Raw genomic sequence first — 20,800 nt, forward strand, 5'->3', positions numbered from 1 at the left:
AGATCGCATATTCACCCAGGGTTGTGAGAGGCTGGAGAAGAAGAAGAAGAAACCTCACATGGGCTTCCCAGACCAAATAAATTATTCTGGTTCTGGCTCTGCGATTTTCAGGTTTATTACTCCCGCCAGGGAGTAACGCATTCGATCGTGTCCGTCCGTGTGTGTGTGTGTGTGTGTGTGTTCGTGTGTTTGTGAACAAGATATCTGGAAAAGTTCTGAACGGATTTGGATGAAAGTTGGTGGTGAAGGAACTGCGCTCCAACGCGAGTCGAAAGAATTGACGCGACCAAAGACGGAATTCGTCCGAGTTGCTTTATTGAAACAAAACAGCTCAGGTATTCTGACAAGCCCGTTTATCGGGCAGCAATATATATACACATTTATGTCGGGAAGTTTGCCCGGCAAAAGCTATACCGGGCATGCCCGGGTGTCAAGGGCGAGCCTTGGAAAGGCGAGTCTGGACCTGCCCGGGCGTGTTTGGCTGCGGCCTGGCAAGTCGAGGCTGGGCGTGCCCGGGCGCTCTGGACGAGCACTGGAAAGGCGATAGCGGGCATGCCCGGACGCTCTGGGCGAGCCCTGAAAAGGCGATAGCGGGCATGCCCGGACGCTCTGGGCGAGCCCTGGAAAGGCGAGAGCGGGCATGCCCGGGAAAGACTAGACTGGGCGTGCCCGGGAGGTTCGGGCGTGCCCGGGAACAGTGAGTCCGGGCATGCCCAGGAGAGGCGCGTCTGGCCGTGTTCTGGCCGGTGCAAGGCGATTGTGTGCATCCAGCGGTAACCGCTACACACGCCCCTCCAGAATCGACCTGCACCGGCAGGGTCAATTTAAGGGGGGTCTGGATGACCCGGCCGAAGCGACCCCTGGAGGGTCGTGGGGAGGGGTCCGACGTGGTGGTGGGTGGTCGAGCGGGGGGAACTGTTGACGGGGGGCGGCCTCGCCGCGGAGGAAGGGCCAACCGTGGTGGTCGGTCGACGTCCATGTGCGCCGGTTTGAGGCGGTCCACAGAAATCCGGTCCGGCCGGCCGCCGAAGTCGACCATGAAAGACTTGTCGCCCCGTCGCAGGACCCGGAAGGGCCCGTCGTACGGCGGCCGGAGTGGCCCCCGGTGCGCGTCATGACGCACAAAGACGTACTCCGCTGTGCGAAGCGCCGGGGGGACGTAGGACTGGGGGCCACCGTGGCAGGACGTCGGCACGGGGGCAAATCGTCAGGCGGCCTCCTGGAGGTCCGAGCGCTGGCGAGCGGCGGACCAGGGACTGGTAGCGTCGGGCACGAATTCGCCCGGGACGCGGAGCGGCTGGCCGTAGACGAGCTCGGCGGCGGACGCCTGGAGGTCTTCCTTGGGGGCCGTGCGAAGGCCCAAAAGGACCCACGGCAGCCGGTCGGCCCAACCGTCGTCCTGAAGGCCGGCCATGAGTGCGGCCTTCATGGAGCGGTGAAACCGCTCGCACAACCCGTTGGCTTGGGGGTGGTAGGCCGTGGTGCGGTGCAGCGTGACCCCCAACGAAGGGGCGACCGCGCCCCAAAGCTCAGACGTGAACTGTGGGCCGCGGTCGGACGAGATGTCCGCTGGTGCGCCGAAGCGCGCGACCCAGGTGGCGATGAATGCCTGCGCCACGTCGGCGGTGGTGGTGGAGGCGAGGGGTACGGCCTCCGGCCACCTGGTGGTCCTGTCCACCATGGTGAGCAGGTGGGTGAACCCCCGCGAGGGGGGCAGGGGACCCACCAGGTCCACGTGGACGTGGTCGAAACGCCGTTCAGGCACGGCGAAAGGTGCCAGCGGGGCCTGGGTGTGGCGGTGGACCTTGACCCGCTGGCAGGCGGTGCAGGCGTTGGCCCAGTCGCGGATGTTCCGTCGAAGGCCGTGCCAGACGAAACGCGCCGACACCAGCTTCTGAGAAGCTTTCCGGCCCGGGTGAGAAAGGCCGTGGATGGAGGCGAAGATGCGGCGCTGCCAGGAAACGGGCACGATGGGGCGAGGCTGGCCCTGGGAGACGTCGCAGAGCAGGACGGTGCCCGCGAAGGGAATGTCGGCCAGGCGGAGGCCCGTGTCCGCCGCACGGAGTGCCTGCACCGAGGCGTCGGTGGTCTGGTCGGCCGCCATGAGCGCGAAGTCCACGCCGAGGTGAACCGCGTTCGCGCTGGCCGGAGAAAGACAGTCGGCCACGGCGTTGTCTTTGCCGGCGATGTGCCGGATGTCCGTGGTGAACTCCGACACGGCGGAGAGGTGGCGCTGCTGGCGGGCCGACCACGGCTCCGTGACCTTAGCCATTGCGTAGACCAACGGCTTGTGGTCGACGAAAGCCGTGAACGGGCAGCCCTCCAGGAGGTGTCGGAAATGGTGAACGGCCAGGAATAGCCCGAGCAGCTCGCGGTCGAACGTGCTGTAGTTTAACTCGTTCGGCCGGAGTTGCCGGCTGAAAAAAGCGAGTGGCTGCCAAACCCCGTCCACCCATTGCTCATGGACGGCGCCCACCGCGTAGTTGGAGGCGTCCGTAGTGAGGGCGATGGGCGCATTGAGCACCGGGTGAGCCAGCAGCGTTGCGTCGGCGAGGGCCCGTTTGGCGCTGGCGAAGGCCGCGTCCATGGCTGCGGACCAAACAATGTCATGCTTGGCCGGCTTGCCCCGGAGGGCCTCGTAAAGGGGCCGCATGAGCTGAGCAGCGCGGGGCACGAATCGGTGATAAAAATTCACCATGCCGAGGAACTCTTGGAGGGCCTTGATGGAACGGGGACGCGGGAACGTGGTGATGGCCTCGACCTTGGTCGGCAGCGGCACGGCCCCGGTCTTGGTGATGCGGTGGCCCAAAAAGTCAACGGTCGTCGCGCCGAAGTGGCATTTGACCGGGTTGACAATTAAGCCGTGCTCGCTGAGGCGAACGAACAGTGTTCGGAGGTGGAGGAGGTGCTCGGCGCGGGACGTGCTGGCGACGAGGATATCGTCCAGATAGACGAAAAGAAACGGCAGGTCGCGCAGCACGCCGTCCATCAAGCGCTGGAACGCCTGGGCCGCGTTCTTGAGGCCAAACGGCATCCGCAAAAATTTGAACAGGCCGAACGGCGTGATGACGGCCGTCTTCGGGACGTCGGCCGCCCGGACAGGTACCTGGTGGTAGCCCCGTATCAGGTCAATTTTCGAAAAGATGACCCGTCCCGCCAAACGGGCGGAAAAGTCCTGAATATGCGGGATCGGGTACCTGTCGGGGGTGGTAGCGTCGTTGAGACGGCGGTAGTCGCCACACGGGCGCCATCCACCCCCCGGCTTTGGCACGATGTGCAGTGGCGAGGCCCACGCGCTATCGGAGCGCCGCACGATGCCGAGGCGCTCCAACGCGTCGAACTCGGCCTTCGCCACGGCGAGCTTGGCCGGGTCGAGGCGGCGGGCCCTGGCGTAGACCGGCGGGCCCGTAGTGGGTATGTGGTGCTCGATCCCGTGCCGCACCGCGATGGCCGAAAACGTCGGCTGCGTGAGGGCCAGGAATTCCGCGAGCAGGCGAGCGAACTCGTTCGCTGCCGGGAGGGCGCACGCCAGTTCGGTCGGCGCGGAGCTGCTCATCGTGCACGCCAGGGAGCTGAAGGTCTCGGCGTTGACAAGGCGACGACGTTTGACGTCGACCAGCAGCCCGTGCGCGCAGAGGAAGTCGGCGCCCAGCAAAGCCATGGGGACGCAGGCGGTCACAAAAGTCCATTGAAAACGCTGGCTGCCGAAGCAGAGGGTGACGACGCGTGGGCCGAAAGTGCGTATGGCCGAGCCATTAGCAGTGACCAAAGAGGGGCCGCAAACGGCGTCCTGCCTGTCCTGCTCGGAGGCGGGTATGACGCTCAGTTGGGCGCCGGTGTCACACAGGAAACGCCGCCCAGACGCTTTGTCCCGAATAACCAGCAAGTTGCCCGAGTGGCCGGCGCTCATGGCTGGGAATGAACGCCGGCCCGGCCGTTTCCCGACCTGCCGAAAGTGCACGGGGGCCGGCACGTCCGAGCCTTGTGTCGGAACCTGGCGTGGTAATAACACCACGCCCGGTCAGGTGGAGGCCCCGGCCGTCGTGTCGGAAGCGGGCGGTGCGGCGTGGCGGCCGCCAGTTGCACCGGCAGTTCGGCCTCCAACCGCGCAGGGCGCTCGGGCGTCGCCTCGGACGGCGGCGGGCTCCAGGTAACCGCGCCGATGTGCTGGCCCGCCGAGGAGATCTTATCGGCTTCCCTGGCGAGGGCGCAGGAATCCGTGATCAACGTGCCAGCCAGGGCGAGGCGTACCGGGTGAGGCAGCTGGCGAAGGAACAGCTCGCGGAACAGAAAATCCGGAGAGTGCTCACCGAGCAACGAGAGCATATAGTCCATGCGCTCGGACGGGCGCGTGTCGCCGAGCTCGGGCAGAGCGAGCAGGCGCCGTGCGCGTGCTGCCGGTGAGAGGGCGAAAGCGTCGAGGAGTGTCTTCAGCGCGTCGTATTTGTCAGCAGCCGGCGGGTGCTCGAGGAGGCTCAAGGCGCGGCCCGCGGTGGCGGAACCGAGCGCCGCCACAACATGGTGGAAGCGGGTGTCGTCCACGGTGATGCCTCGCAGGGCGAACTGAGAGTCCGCCTGGGCGAACCAAACAGCCGCGTGAGCCTCCCAGAAGGTAGGCAGTTTAAGACTCACTGCCGTGTCCATGTCGGTAGGTCACCAATGAAGGAACTGCGCTCCAACGCGAGTCGAAAGAATTGATGCGACCAAAGACGGAATTCGTCCGAGTTGCTTTATTGAAACAAAACAGCTCAGGTATTCTGACAAGCCCGTTTATCGGGCAGCAATATATATACACATTTATGTCGGGAAGTTTGCCCGGCAAAAGCTATACCGGGCATGCCCGGGTGTCAAGGGCGAGCCTTGGAAAGGCGAGTCTGGACCTGCCCGGGCGTGTTTGGCTGCGGCCTGGCAAGTCGAGGCTGGGCGTGCCCGGGCGCTCTGGACGAGCACTGGAAAGGCGATAGCGGGCATGCCCGGACGCTCTGGGCGAGCCCTGGAAAGGCGATAGCGGGCATGCCCGGACGCTCTGGGCGAGCCCTGAAAAGGCGATAGCGGGCATGCACGGACGCTCTGGGCGAGCCCTGGAAAGGCGAGAGCGGGCATGCCCGGGAAAGACGAGACCGGGCGTGCCCGGGAACAGTGAGTCCGGGCATGCCCGGGAGAGGCGCGTCTGGCTGTGTTCTGGCCGGTGCAAGGCGATTGTGTGCATCCAGCGGTAACCGCTACAGTGGGATGATTGCCCTTGGGATAAGGACGAATTGATTAGTTTTTGGTGAAGCTGAAGAAATTATTCCGGATCCAGGAATTTCTTTTGGAAATTTTTTCGGGAAAGATTTTTTCTGTTTTACTGCATTAAAGCTTTTATTCTTATTCCTAAATGATGTTTTTCTCCTATAATTCCGAGATATATCAAAATAAATTCTCTGACAGTTAGGGCCTACTTTCTTTTTCATGTATTGTTTTGGGGAGAGGGGATGTTAAACAAAACGTATTATTCCAACTTGACCCACGGCGGGAGTATGCGCTCTACTGAGTGGCGTTCTAGTTTTTTGTGTTTTTTACACGAACCTTAACAAAGTCGTGTTTTATCCCCATTCCATTTAACTACTTGTATGCAGACTGTAGCTGCCGGGCTGCAACATTTTGCGGCTGTGCCGTTGATGCAATGCCTCCTCACTCGAGCTAGCAGGTACTCATTTTGCCATGAAAGGCTGAATCGACCCGCCTGGTGTTAAAATTCAACAGCACAACGGGGGCTTGAACTCAAGACCCTTGTATCTTAAAGCCAGCCACCTTAACCATTAAGCCAACACCAGACTTTCCCCCTTCCATGTCCAACATCCTTGTTGGAGAGTCATTAAAACATCATTCTGGCCCCAAAGAAGATAAACTATTGCAATGAAACTATTTCCATCAATTATTTACTTCGTCTTAAAGAAGTGTACAATGTGACTTTCACGACGGCATCCAATGGAGGCAACAGAACAGCATTCCCGGGGTAATATACACTGCTAGAAGCGAAGCAAAACGCAAGCTTCCCCCCACTAAAACAAAAACTTCCCGATTGTAAAGCACAAATAACACTTTTTTTTAAAATTCGAGGGTACATATATCACAGGTAGGGCAAAGACAGTTGAAATGCACTTTAGCGTGATTTAAAGAGACAGTAGACAACGGACAACACATGCGGTATATGGGATTTTAACCTGAGATAACTTGCATCATGAGCCAGGACTTCCGAAATGAACTCAAAAACAGGCCGATCCAGCCTGGCACCAACAACAGGAAAACCAACGAAATGATGACCCTTTGTCGGAGCAAACGAGGTACAGACACAGCCTCTGTGCAACAGCCCGACGAAGGGTTAACATCCGAAATGTCGATATGTTCTCGTTGCTTCCCATGGCGGGCACCATACCTCAATCAACGTCCTGTTACTTCATTCACGGTAAACAGCAGTTTGGCGCACCCGCAGAGCCGACGATTTGTTTAATTTTTTTTTGAGGGTCCAAGACACATGGAAGAGCTGTCAAACAAAGTACGCACACACATGTGCAGAGAGAAACATCAGACAACACAAGACTTGACCAGACAAACACAACCGGTGGCCTTGAGTTAAGTGGTGCAACTTCGTGGTGCACTCTCGGTACCAGCGATGGCATTTTGTGATATCGCATCCATTTCTGCAGTCAGTGGGGCAATTGAGAAATCCCCGACCACCCTCTTTCCCCCAATGAAATTCCAACTCAAGCGGGTTGCCCATGCTCCATCCTCCAAATTCTGAGCATCAACATACTGTTTTTTAAAGTCTTTGCTACAACTCGGCCCAGGTCAGAATTGACCCCCAATTTCCCAGACTCGGAGCAGATGCTCAAGCGACAATGCCGCTCCCAAATCTGCTAGTTTTCCTTCATGTTGATTTTCTTAAGCATTTCAATCTGTGCAGAGGCTGTCTGGGTAATAATTTAAGGATCAATGCATTTACAGTGCCTTCAGAAGGTATTCACACCACTTGACTCGATTCCCATTTTGTTGTGTTTCAGCTCGAAATGGATTAAACTGAGATTTTTTTTTGGTCAATGATCTACACATAATACCCCGTAATACCCCATAATACCCCATAATACCCCGTAATGTCAAAGTGGAATTTTTATGCCTCCGTCCGGAGGCATTATGTTTTCCGGTTGTCCGTCTGTCCGTGATAGGTTTTCATTACCGCGATAACTTGAGAACGGCTGAAGGGATCTTAGTCAAACTTGGTGCAGGTATATATAATGAGGAAAAGATGAAGTGATTAGATTTTGGGGTCATGAGGTCAAAGGTCAAAGTCAAAATCTGTAATAGGTCTATAACTTGAGAACAGCTGTGTGGATTTAAAGCAAACTTTGTACAAGTATTATAATGATGTAAGAATGTGGGCGGAGGCATATCGGTCGATGTCATGACGTCGAAGAGTATCGTTGTAGTTTATTTTAAATTTTTACAAAGAAATAAAAATAAAAAGTTTAAATGTCTTGAGTCAATAAGTGTTCAACCCCTTTGCGAATAACACTTCAAATTGAGCTCAGGTGCACCCAATTTCCTTTGGCCATCCTTGAGATGTCTGTACAACTTGACTGGAGTCCACCTGTGATTTTAACCAACATGTCCACCATTTTAATTGATTGGACATGATTTCTAAAAGAAATACCTTTCTATATAAGGTCCCACAGTTGACAGTGCATGTCAGAGCAGAAAATCTACCATCAAGTCCAAGGAAGTGTCCGTAGAACTCCGAGATAGAATTGTGAGGAGGCATAGATCTAGGGAAGAGTATAAAACAACTTCTGAAGTGTTGGAAGTTCCCAAGAGCACAGTGAACTCCATCATTATAAAATGGAAAGGATACATGGAACTGCCCAGACTCTTCATAGAGCTGGCTGTCTGACCAAATTGATCAACCAGGCAAGAATGACATTGATCAAGGAAGTGACCAAGAACTCAATGACCCCTTTGACAGAACAACAGAGATTCTTGCCCGAGATGGGAGAACCTGCCAGAAGGACAACAGTCTCTGCAGCAGTTCACAAATCTAGGCTTTATGGGAGAGTGGCCAGACGGAAGTCACTCCTGAGAAAAAGGCACATGACAGCATGGCTGGAGTTTGCAAAAAGGCACGTGAAAGATGCTGAGAGCATGAGCAAAAGATTATGTGGTCTGATGAGACGAAAATTGAACTCTTTGGCCTGAATGCAAAGCACCGAAAACAGAGCACAGCGCACCACCCAACTAACACCATCGCTACCGTGAAGCATGGTGGAGGCAGCATCATGCTATGGGATGCTTTTCAGCGGCAGGGACTGGGAGACGTGTAACGATAGAGGGAATAATTAACGGAGCCAAATACAGGCAAATCCTTGAGGAAACCCTGCTTTAGAATGCAAAAGACCTGAGACTGCGGTGAAGAGTTATGTTACAACAGGCCAATGACCCCAATCACACAGCCATAGCAACACTGGAATGGCTTCAGATGGAAGAATGTGAAAGTCCTTAAGTGGCCCAGCCAAAGCCCAGACTTGAATGCCATTGATAATCTGTGGAAAGACTTGAAGATTGATGTTCCCCATCAAACTTGACAGAGCCTGAGCAAATCTGCAAAGAAGAATGGGAGAAACTCTACAAATTCAAAGCTGATACAAACATACCCAAGAAGATTCGAATCTGTAATCACTGCCAAAGGTGCTTCTACGAAGTATTGACTCAGGGTGTTGAATAATGATATAAATTAGATATTTGTTTAGAAAACAAGTTTTCACTTTGTCATTATGGGTTGCTAGCAGGAGTACCCGGCATTGCCGGGGATGGGGGAAGGGAGGAACCAGGAGAGGGAGGGGGGAGTGGAAGGGGGAGGGGAGGGGAAAGATATACTAAATATATATCCTTTGGGGGGGGAGGGGTGGCTTTGACAGGCCCCGCCGTTTTGGAGGAGGGGGGAAGGAAAGGAGGAAAATTTTCCCGTGCAAAGAGTGCTTCATAACCTCAGTGTTGCACAGATAAAAAAGGAAATTGTAATACCCTCTTCCACCATCACCATGTGGCGCTACACCGGAAACATTTACATTGAGAATTTACGCCCCTCTCCCGGTTACGGTCTCCAACACTCCCAAAGGAGGCCGCAGCCACATAGCCTATGTTACCCCCCAGACAAAGTTGCATTTGTATTTGTACCCCGAGTAAAGTATAAAAGCGTTTACAGTATAGCTGGTGTACCTGGCGTTGCTCAAGCGAAAAAGAAACATTAACATTTTGAAACAAGAAAGAGCAATCAAAGACTGCAGACCCTCACCAGGACATGTTTTCAGTGTTTTTTAAAGGCTTTTGTGTTAAAACAAATATGGCGGCCAAGCCACGTGCCCGATAACGTCTTCTATATTTTCTTTCTTCACCAATTTATCCCGAGACGATGCTCAAGCAATTTCATCTTGATCAGATGAAGTTTTGTACTTGTCGAATTATGACGTCATAATGGAGGCACCTATGACATCATCATTAACATATGTTATTCCACATGGAGAGTTCTTTACAATGAGCCATGTCCCTATTCTTTCAATTTTTTTTTTTTTTTTTTTGTATACAACATTGAGGGTCGTGTAAGAGCTAACATTGATCACAAAAAGATAAACTGACACATAAAACATAAGATAAAGGGAGCGGGAGACAAGATAGGGAGAGAGAGGGAAGCACAGAAGTACAACATTTGAGAGCAGGGACATCGGGAGATCTGTGGGAGGGAGAGGGCTTGGGGGGAGGTGGGAGAGGTATAAAACATATGGCCACTGCAAGGACTTCCAGGAAATAAGTTGGAATTTCAAAGAAGTGGATCTGGGGTGAATTAACGGGGGTAGAAAAGATCAAGGTTTTGGATGGGGGAAGATAAGAGATGGTGGTGAACAGCTGTTTTAAAGACCTGGAGGGAGGAGTGGGATTGAAGGGAGTGGGGGAGTTTGTTCCAGAGGCGGGAGAAAAGGGGAATGAAAGAGTGAAGGTGAGCAGAGAAAAGATGGAGAATGACGATGAAAATGGAGAATGACGATGAAAATAGAGAATGACGGAGTCCAAATAATAAGTCCTAACAACTCAACAGGTGGAGTAAAGGTCATTAGTGGAAATCGGAGAGACATTGAGGCAGCAGCAATTGAGGCTGAAGAAAGCTGAAGGGAAAGGTGTATGCTGCATGTGTGAGAAGTGTTATGATTTATGGGAGCGAGACATGGGTAATGAACGTAGAGCAGCAACGAAGGTTGGAAAGGGTGGAAATGCGAATGGTTCGATGGATGTGCGGAGTATCGTTGAGAGAGAGGAAGACAAATGATGAATTGCGAAAGATGATGGGAATAGAGCCTGTGATTGATGCTGTGAAGAGAAACAGGTTGAGCTGGTTTGGTCATGTGTTGAGGTAGGATGAAAGTGACTGGTTGAGAAGAGTGATCGAAATGAATGTAGAAGGAAGTAGAGGACGGAGAAGACCGAGAAAGACTTGGCTAAAGATGATGGGAGAAGAAATGCGGGCAAGGGGGTTGACAAGGGGAAATGCAGAAAATAGGGCAAAATGGAGAAGATTGTCATGGGGACCGTAAGGCTAACCCCCGCTCCTGCAGGGAAAAGGCACTTAAAATGCATGTTGTTGTTGTTGTTGGTGGTCTAACCAGAGAAACTGCCAGATGATGATGCTTTCTGTTTTACCAATGATGGATCAGCAACAATGACGTCATTCTATGTCTTCCTCTGGTTACCAAATCGGAGAACTCACCGAGCACGACATCTTAGGTCTTCTGAAGGGCTCGACGCATCAATCAATCAATCTGCCATCTGAGGAAGAGAGCTCTCGGTCAGTCTGCAATCAACAAACATTCATCAAAGATACTTGAAGCTCAGAATACATGGAAATTCATGTCATAGACAAACAACTCGGAGCATGAAGCTCGGAATACCTGAAAATTCATGTCGTAGAAACAAACAACTTAGAGCATGAAGCTCGGAATACCTGGAAATTCATGTCGTAGAAACAAACAACTTGGAGCATGAAGCTCGGAATACCTGGAAATTCATGTCGTAGAAATAAACAACTCAGAGCATGAAGCTCAAAATACATGGAACTTCATGTCGTAGACCAACAACTCAGGGCATGAAGCTCGGAATACCTGCAACTTCACATGATAGACCAACAACTCGGAATACCTGGAAATTCATGTCATAGACCAACAACTCAGAGCATGAAGCTCGGAATACCTGGAAATTCACATGACAGACCAACAACTCGGATTACCTGGAAATTCATGTCATAGATGAACAACTCTGAGCAAGAAGCTCGGAATACCTGGAAATTCATGTCATAGATTATTACTGTGTCATGTCATAGAAATTCATGTCATAGAAATTCATGTCATAGAAATTCATGTGTACTGCAAATCCCCCACTGCTCCCCTCCCCCAAGGTGTCCCCCAAGGTTCAGTTCTTGGCCCCCTCCTCTTCATCCTTTACCTGTCCCCCCTCGGTCACTTAATCCGCCGTCATGGTCTCCAATTCCACTGCTTCGCCGATGACATCCAGCTTTTCATCTCCACCAAGTCTATCTCCACCGCCACCCACTCTATCCTGACAAACTGCATCACTGAAATAAAATCCTGGCTTCAAATCAACTTCCTCAAACTTAACTGTGATAAATCTGAAATAAACATCATTGGCCCAAAAACGCTCACCAAGTCCACCCATAACTTTGCCCTCAACATCGACGGTTTCCCAGTATCCACCTCCCCTCACATCCGGAATCTTGGCCCTCTCCTTCCCTCTCCTTCGACAAATACACTAAACAGATCACAAAGACAGCCTTCTTTCACCTGAAAAACATCGCCAGTCTCCGTCCATCCCTCTCCTCCGTGGCTGCAGAAACCCTCATCCACGCCTTCATCACTTCCCGTCTGGACTACTGCAATAGCCTCCTTTATGGTTCACCCTCAACAATCACCAATAAACTGCAATACATTCAGAACTCCGCTGCCCGTCTACTCACCCATTCCCGGACCCGTGACCACATCACCCCCTCCTTTACAAGCTTCACTGGCTCCCCATCTCCCAGAGAATCCAGTACAAAATCCTCCTCTTGACCTACAAAGCCCTCCATAACCTGGCCCCATCCTACCTGGCTGACCTCCTCTCCAGACACACTCCCACCCGCAACCTCCGCTCTGCTGGTACCAACCTCCTGAGCCCCCCATCCGGACCAAATTTAGATCCTGGGGGGACAGGGCCTTCTCCATCGCTGCTCCCACCCTCTGGAACTCGCTACCTCACACCATCAGAGACTCCTCCTCACTCACCACATTCAAAACATCACTCAAGACCCACCTGTTCAACACTGCATTCAACATTTAACCCACAGCATCTAACCCCTGACTATCTCCTCTCCTTCTCCCTCCTTTGTGCTTTGAATATTTCCCTATTGATTCTTCTTTTTTGCAATTGTTTTTATGTTTTGCTATGCATTATGTTTTGCACTCTGTCAAAGCGTCTTTGGGCTTCCTGAAAAGCGCTATATAAAATAAATGCATTATTATTACTAGGGCATGCCCGTACTATATATATATCTAAAATTATATCCCCCCCCCCCCCCCCTCTATTTACATGAAATGGTTTGGTCCATTCGCAAAGCCAAAGCGAACGGCTTGCGAGTACGGTGGCAATCCCCCCCCTCTATTTACATGAAATGGTTTGGTCCAAAGCGAACGGCTTGCGAGTACGGTGACAATCCCCCCCTCTATTTACATGAAATGGTTTGGTTCAAAGCGAACGGCTTGCGGAGTTTGGTAAAGAAATCGCCATAGCTCGGTAACTACTTCTCCGATTAATATGAAACCTTGAAAAGGCACATCCTCGGGTCCCCAGCAATATACCTGGCAAGTTTCAAGTATATCGGACCCGTGGTTGTCGAGAAACAGCGGTCACAGACAAACAAACACACAGACACACAGACACACAGAGATTACTGGAATTATAGATAGACTAGGACGTGCCCGTACGTGGGTGCCCGTTCCTTGCCAAAAAAAAAAAAAAAAAATGTCTTCGCCCATGCATGCATGGGCGTGCCCATGGGCCCATGGGCGTGCCCGTAAGTGCGTGATGTGACCGTACAATGAATGTATCGTCCCGACGCCGCAGCTCGGATGGCGCTGCAGTTAATCGGGCCTGTATCGGCAGAGTTATTATAAACGTGTACTACAATCGATCGTACCTTACAGCGTCTGCTCGCCACGTTCAGCATCAGTACGTCGTCACTATGACTATCCGTAAGTCCGGAAGTGACGTCCTCATTTGACTGTCCGGAAGGTCGCATATCGCAGTTACGATGAATCGCAAATTAGTTTTAATTAGTTTTAAAACATAGTTTAACGCCAACATAGCGGCAACATAGTTTGCCAACGTGAAATAAATGAATACGCTCTCAAATGTGCCGTCCGAGGCAGAGTCTGTTCGCCACGTTCGGCACACGTGATAGCTCGCTGCTCTCTGATTGGTTGAATCGTTTTTTGGACATAGCTCGGTAACTACTTCTCCGATTAATATGAAACCTTGAAAAGGCACATCCTCGGGTCCCCAGCAATATACCTGGCAAGTTTCAAGTATATCGGACCCGTGGTTGTCGAGAAACAGCGGTCACAGACAGACACACAGACACACAGAGATTACTGGAATTATAGATAGACTAGGGCATGCCCGTACTATATCTATATCTAAAATTATATCCCCCCCCTCTATTTACATGAAATGGTTTGGTCCAAAGCGAACGGCTTGCGAGTACGGTGACAATCCCCCCCCCTCTATTTACATGAAATGGTTTGGTCCAAAGCGAACGGCTTGCGGAGTTTGGTAAAGAAATCGCCATAGCATGCACAAACGCGCAGGAAAGCGAAAGAATCGCAAATTAGTTTTAAAACATCGTTTAACGCCAACATAGCGGCAACATAGTTTGCCAACGTGAAATAAATGAATACGCTCTCAAATGTGCCGTCCGAGGCAGAGTCTGTTCGCCACGTTCGGCACACGTGATAGCTCGCTGCTCTCTGATTGGTTGAATCGTTTTTTGGACATAGCTCGCTAACTACTTGTCCGATTAATATGAAACGTTGAAAAGGCACATCCTCGGGTCCCCAGCAATATACCTGGCAAGTTTCAAGTATATCGGACCGGTAGTTGTCGCGAAACAGCGGTCACAGACAAACACACAGACACACAGACACACAGAGATTACTGGAATTATAGATAGACTAGGGCATTGCCCGTACGTGGGTGCCCGTTCCTTGCCAAAAAAAAAAAAAACGCTACCCGTACGCTCTACCCCGCCCGTACGCCCGTAAACAAAAAAAACAACGCTCTTCGCTTCCGCCCTTCGCTCTGACTGAATTGGGAGAAATAATGCGCATAAGAAATCGAATTACGTACCGTAATGGCGGTCAGCTCGTAACGCGCTCAGCTCCGCTCGTCTCACATCGGCCACGCCTACGCAACAAAGCGTTCTGTGATTGGCTGCCGGAAGTTCGCAAATCGTCGCAGTTATGATGAATCGTTTTAATTTAATCGCAGTTTGAATTCGTTTTAAAACATAGTTTAACGGCAACATAGTTTTCCAACGTGAAATAAATGAATACGCTGTCAAATGTGCCGTCCGAGGTAGAGTCTGATCGCCACGTTCGGCACACGTGATAGCTCGCTGCTCTCTGATTGGTTGAAGCGTTTTTTGGACATAGCTCGGTAAGTACTTGTCCGATTAATTTCAAACCTTGAAAAGGCACATCCTCGGGTCCCCAGCAATATACCTGGCAAGTTAAAAGTATATCGGACCCGTGGTTGTCGAGAAACAGCGGTCACAGACAAACGTACAAACGTACAGAGATTACTGGAATTATAGATAGATTATTATTATAGACCAACAACTCAGAGCATGAAGCTCAAAATACACGGAACTTAATGTCGTAGACCAACAACTCGGAGCATGAAGCTCGGAATACCTGGAAATTCATGTCATAGACCAACAACTCGGAGCATGAAGCTCGGAATACCTGGAAATTCATGTCATAGACCAACAACTCAGAGCATGAAGCTTGGAATATCTGGAAATTCATGTCATAGACCAACAACTCGGAGCATGAAGCTCGGAATACCTGGAAATTCATGTCATTGACCAACAACTCGAAATACCTGGAAATTCATGTCATAGACCAACAACTCGGAGCACGAAGCTCGGAATACCTGGAAATTCATGTCATAGACAAACAACTCGGAGCATGAAGCTCGGAATACCTGGAAATTCATGTCATAGACCAACAACTCGGAGCATGAAGCTCGGAATACCTGGAAATTCATGTCATTGACCAACAACTCGAAATACCTGGAAATTCATGTCATAGACCAACAACTCGGCGAATGAAGCTCGGAATACCTGGAAATTCATGTCATAGACCAACAACTCGGAGCATCAAGCTCGGAATACCTGGAAATTCATATCGAAGACCAACAACTTGGAGCATGAAGCTCGGAATACCTGGAAATTCATGTCGTAGAAACAAACAACTTGGAACATGAAGCTCGGAATACCTGGAAATTCATGTCGTAGACCAACAACTCGGAGCATGAAGCTCGGAATACCTGGAAATTCATATCGAAGACCAACAACTTGGAGCATGAAGCTCGGAATACCTGGAAATTCATATCGAAGACCAACAACTTGGAGCATGAAGCTCGGAATACCTGGAAATTCATGTCGTAGAAACAAACAACTCAGAGCATGAAGCTCGGAATACCTAGAAATTCATGTCGTAGACCAACAACTCGGAGCATGAAGCTCAGAATACCTGGAAATTCATATCGAAGACCAACAACTTGGAGCATGAAGCTCGGAATACCTGGAAATTCATGTTGTAGACCAACAACTCAGAGCATGAAGCTCGGAATACCTAGAAATTCATGTCGTAGACCAACAACTCGGAGCATGAAGCTCGGAATACCTGGAAATTCATATCGAAGACCAACAACTTGGAGCATGAAGCTCGGAATACCTCGAAATTCATGTCGTAGACCAACAACTCGGAGCATGAAGCTCGGAATACCTAGAAATTAATGTCGTAGACCAAACAACTTGGAGCATGAAGCTCGGAATACCTGGAAATTCATGTCAGAAACAAACAACTCGGAGCATGAAGCTCGGAATACCTAGAAATTCATGTCGTAGACCAACAACTCGGAGCATGAAGCTCGGAATACCTAGAAATTTATGTCGTAGACCAAACAACTTGGAGCATGAAGCTCGGAATACCTGGAAATTCATGTCAGAAACAAACAACTCAGAGCATGAAGCTCAAAATACATGGAACTTCATGTCGTAGACCAACAACTTGGAGCATGAAGCTCGGAATACCTGGAAATTCATGTCGTAGAAACAAACAACTTGGAGCATGAAGCTCGGAATACCTGGAAATTCATGTCATAGACCAACAATTCAGAGCATGAAGCTCAAAATACATGGAACTTCATGTCGTAGACCAACAACTCGGAGCATGAAGCTCGGAATACCTGGAAATTCATGACGGAGAAACAAACAACTCAGAGCATGAAGCTCAAAATACATGGAACTTCATGTCGTAGACCAACAACTCGGGGCATGAAGCTCGGAATACCTGGAAATTCATGTCGTAGAAACAAACAACTTGGAGCATGAAGCTCGGAATACCTGGAAATTCATGTTGTAGACCAACAACTCGGAGCATGAAGCTCGGAATACCGATAAATTAATGTTGTAGACCAAACAACTTGGAGCATGAAGCTCAGTATACCTGGAAATTCATGTCAGAAACAAACAACTCGGAGCATGAAGCTCGGAATACCTGGAAATTCATGTGTAGACCAATAACTCGAGCATGAAGCTCGGAATACCTGGAAATTCATGTCATAGACCAACAACTCGGAGCATGAAGCTCGGAATACCTGGAAATTCATGTCATAGACCAACAACTCGGAGCATGAAGCTCAAAATACACGGAACTTCATGTCGTAGACCAACAACTTGGAGCATGAAGCTCGGAATACCTGGAAATTAATGTCGTAGAAATAAACAACTCAGAGCATGAAGCTCAAAATACATGGAACTTCATGTCGTAGACCAACAACTCAGAGCATGAAGCTCGGAATACCTGCAACTTCACATGATAGACCAACAACTCAAAATACATGGAACTTCATGTCGTAGACCAACAACTCAGAGCATGAAGCTCGGAATACCTGGAAATTCACATGACAGACCAACAACTCGGATTACCTGGAAATTCATGTCATAGATGAACAACTCTGAGCAAGAAGCTCGGAATACCTGGAAATTCATGTCATAGATTACTGTGTCATGTCATAGAAATTCATGTCATAGAAATTCGTGTGTACTGCAAATCCCCCACTGCTCCCCTCCCCCAAGGTGTCCCCCAAGGTTCAGTTCTTGGCCCCCTCCTCTTCATCCTTTACCTGTCCCCCCTCGGTCACTTAATCCGCCGTCATGGTCTCCAATTCCACTGCTTCGCCGATGACATCCAGCTTTTCATCTCCACCAAGTCCATCTCCACCGCCACCCACTCTATCCTGACAAACTGCATCACTGAAATAAAATCCTGGCTTCAAATCAACTTCCTCAAACTTAACTGTGATAAATCTGAAATAATCATCATTGGCCCAAAAACGCTCACCAAGTCCACCCATAACTTTGCCCTCAACATCGACGGTTTCCCAGTATCCACCTCCCCTCACATCCGGAATCTTGGCCCTCTCCTTCCCTCTCCTTCGACAAATACACTAAACAGATCACAAAGACAGCCTTCTTTCACCTGAAAAACATCGCCCGTCTCCGTCCACCCCTCTCCTCCATGGCTGCAGAAACCCTCATCCACGCCTTCATCACTTCCCGTCTGGACTACTGCAATAGCCTCCTTTATGGTTCACCCTCAACAATCACCAATAAACTCCAATACATTCAGAACTCCGCTGCCCGTCTACTCACCCATTCCCGGACCCGTGACCACATCACCCCCGTCCTTTACAAGCTTCACTGGCTCCCCATCTCCCAGAGAATCCAGTACAAAATCCTCCTCTTGACCTACAAAGCCCTCCATAACCTGGCCCCATCCTACCTGGCTGACCTCCTCTCCAGACACACTCCCACCCGCAACCTCCGCTCTGCTGGTACCAACCTCCTGACCCCCCCCCCATCCGGACCAAATTTAGATCCTGGGGGGACAGGGCCTTCTCCATCGCTGCTCCCACCCTCTGGAACTCGCTACCTCACACCATCAGAGACTCCTCCTCACTCACCACATTCAAAACATCACTCAAGACCCACCTGTTCAACACTGCATTCAACATTTAACCCACAGCATCTAACCCCTGACTATCTCCTCTCCTTCTCCCTCCTTTGTGCTTTGAATATTTCCCTATTGATTCTTCTTTTTTGCAATTGTTTTTATGTTTTGCTATGCATTATGTTTTGCACTCTGTCAAAGCGTCTTTGGGCTTCCTGAAAAGCGCTATATAAAATAAATGCATTATTATTATTATTATTATAGACCAACAACTCAGAGCATGAAGCTCAAAATACATGGAACTTAATGTCGTAGACCAACAACTCGGAGCATGAAGCTCGGAATACCTGGAAATTCATGTCATAGACCAACAACTCAGAGCATGAAGCTCAAAATACACGGAACTTCATGTCGTAGACCAACAACTCAGAGCATTAAGCTCGGAATACCTGGAAATTCATGTCATAGACCAACAACTCGGAGCATGAAGCTCGGAATACCTGGAAATTCACGTCATAGACCAACAACTCAGAGCATGAAGCTTGGAATATCTGGAAATTCATGTCATAGACCAACAACTCGGAGCATGAAGCTCGGAATACCTGGAAATTCATGTCATAGACCAACAACTCAGAGCATGAAGCTTGGAATATCTGGAAATTCATGTCATAGACCAACAACTCGGAGCATGAAGCTCGGAATACCTGGAAATTCATGTCATTGACCAACAACTCGAAATACCTGGAAATTCATGTCATAGACCAACAACTCGGAGCATGAAGCTCGGAATACCTGGAAATTCATGTCATAGACCAACAACTCGGAGCATGAAGCTCGGAATACCTGGAAATTCATGTCATAGACCAACAACTCGGAGCATGAAGCTCGGAATACCTGGAAATTCATGTCATTGACCAACTCGAAATACCTGGAAATTCATGTCATAGACCAACAACTCGGAGCATGAAGCTCGGAATACCTGGAAATTCATGTCATAGACCAACAACTCGGAGCATGAAGCTCGGAATACCTGGAAATTCATGTCAAAGACCAACAACTCGGAGCATGAAGCTCGGAATACCTGGAAATTCATGTCATAGACCAACAACTCGGAGCATGAAGCTCGGAATACCTGCAACTTCACATGATAGACCAACAACTCGGAATACCTGGAAATTCATGTCATAGACCAACAACTCGGAGCATGAAGCTCAAAATACACGGAACTTCATGTCGTGAAGTTTTACCAACACAGAGTGGTGTATATATACACATTTCCAACCATCAGACGTTTTTATTGCATGTTCCATTATTTATGACCAGTCTGTGTCCACAAAATTGCGTCGAGGTCCGGACCAGCCTCCATCAGGTACCAGGTGCGTGACATTCATCAATTTAAAGGACATTTTGACATCCCCTGCGGCTGTTTAACCTTTTAATTTAAACGTGCGTTGCCTTCACTTTGTTCCGTGACAACCCAGAAATGCAATTGCACCAACATCACGTGGCACCCCTTCAGTAGAACGGTGACGTCGCCGTTTTAAATCACAATTTATGTCGAAAGGTACAATTTGTGCGTTATATTTTATACTGAAGATTAACCAAATGTTATGTTTATCCCACACCACCACTACTACCACCACCACCACCACCACTACTACTACTGCTACCACCACAACCAGAACCACTACTACTACTACTGCTACCACCACCACTACCACCACCACCACTACCACCACTACTACTACTACTACTACTACTACTGCTACTGCTACCACCACAACCAGAACCAAGCACCCAGCACCAGGCACCAGGCACCCAGCGCCAAGTACCAACACCCAGCACCCAGCACCAAGCGGCAAGCACCCAGCACCAACCCAAAACCCACCGCTCATGGAACCCACCGAGCTCTTCTGGCAGAGTCACCCGCAGCGTCTTGACTTTGAGCGCCTTTTTACATGGATATCCGTTCTAGAAAATCAGAGAAGGTAGAGAGCGTTTGCCAAACACCGCTCAACAGTTATACAACAAGTGTACTCGCCATCTTCACTCCAATGCAATGGTGCTGAGGAGAAGACGGTAAGTCAAGAGGCTTGACCCACATCGACGGCATTCGTCTAAGGAAGGGGGCGCTCGGGTGCAGAGCTCAAAGAAAATGCGACAACCCGAACATCTGTATTGTAAAATAAATCAACCTTTATGTTTACCTCATATTTTGCGATAAATATTCAAGATATTACCTTTAATACACTTTCGTGTCGAATATTCGAGAATATACACAAATGCTGTACATTTATGATTTAATTTCCCCAATCGACAGATCTTATCACCTCTCCACCTCCACGCAATTAGTCTGAATGAGCGCAACCAAAATAATTCGCTGCGATTGGATTACGTCTGCAATGACGTCATCCAATCCGACCAATAGCCAT

General features: G+C 49.9%; 1 protein-coding gene across 33 annotated transcripts in view; it reads right to left on the reverse strand.

Annotated features, from left to right (window-relative positions):
• PHTF2 (putative homeodomain transcription factor 2) overlaps positions 1-20,778 on the reverse strand; it is a 76,348-nt gene extending 55,570 nt beyond the window's left edge. For 3 of the 33 annotated variants that reach the window (XM_078786904.1, XM_078786919.1, XM_078786907.1), the window contains exons 1-2: positions 20,257-20,487; positions 10,790-10,848 (exon numbers count right to left, since the gene is read on the reverse strand). The gene's annotated coding sequence lies outside the window, so the exon portion shown is untranslated. Of the gene's footprint in view, positions 1-10,789; positions 10,874-17,013; positions 17,082-20,256; positions 20,556-20,608 lie in introns of those variants that run through there. The other 30 variants (XM_078786930.1, XM_078786922.1, XM_078786911.1 and 27 more) reach the window with 23 other exon arrangements.
• Positions 20,779-20,800: the final 22 nt, after the last annotated feature.

This window comes from Myxine glutinosa, chromosome 11 (assembly GCF_964187855.1).
Source record: "Myxine glutinosa chromosome 11, kmMyxGlut1.1, whole genome shotgun sequence".
NCBI lineage: Eukaryota > Metazoa > Chordata > Myxini > Myxiniformes > Myxinidae > Myxine > Myxine glutinosa.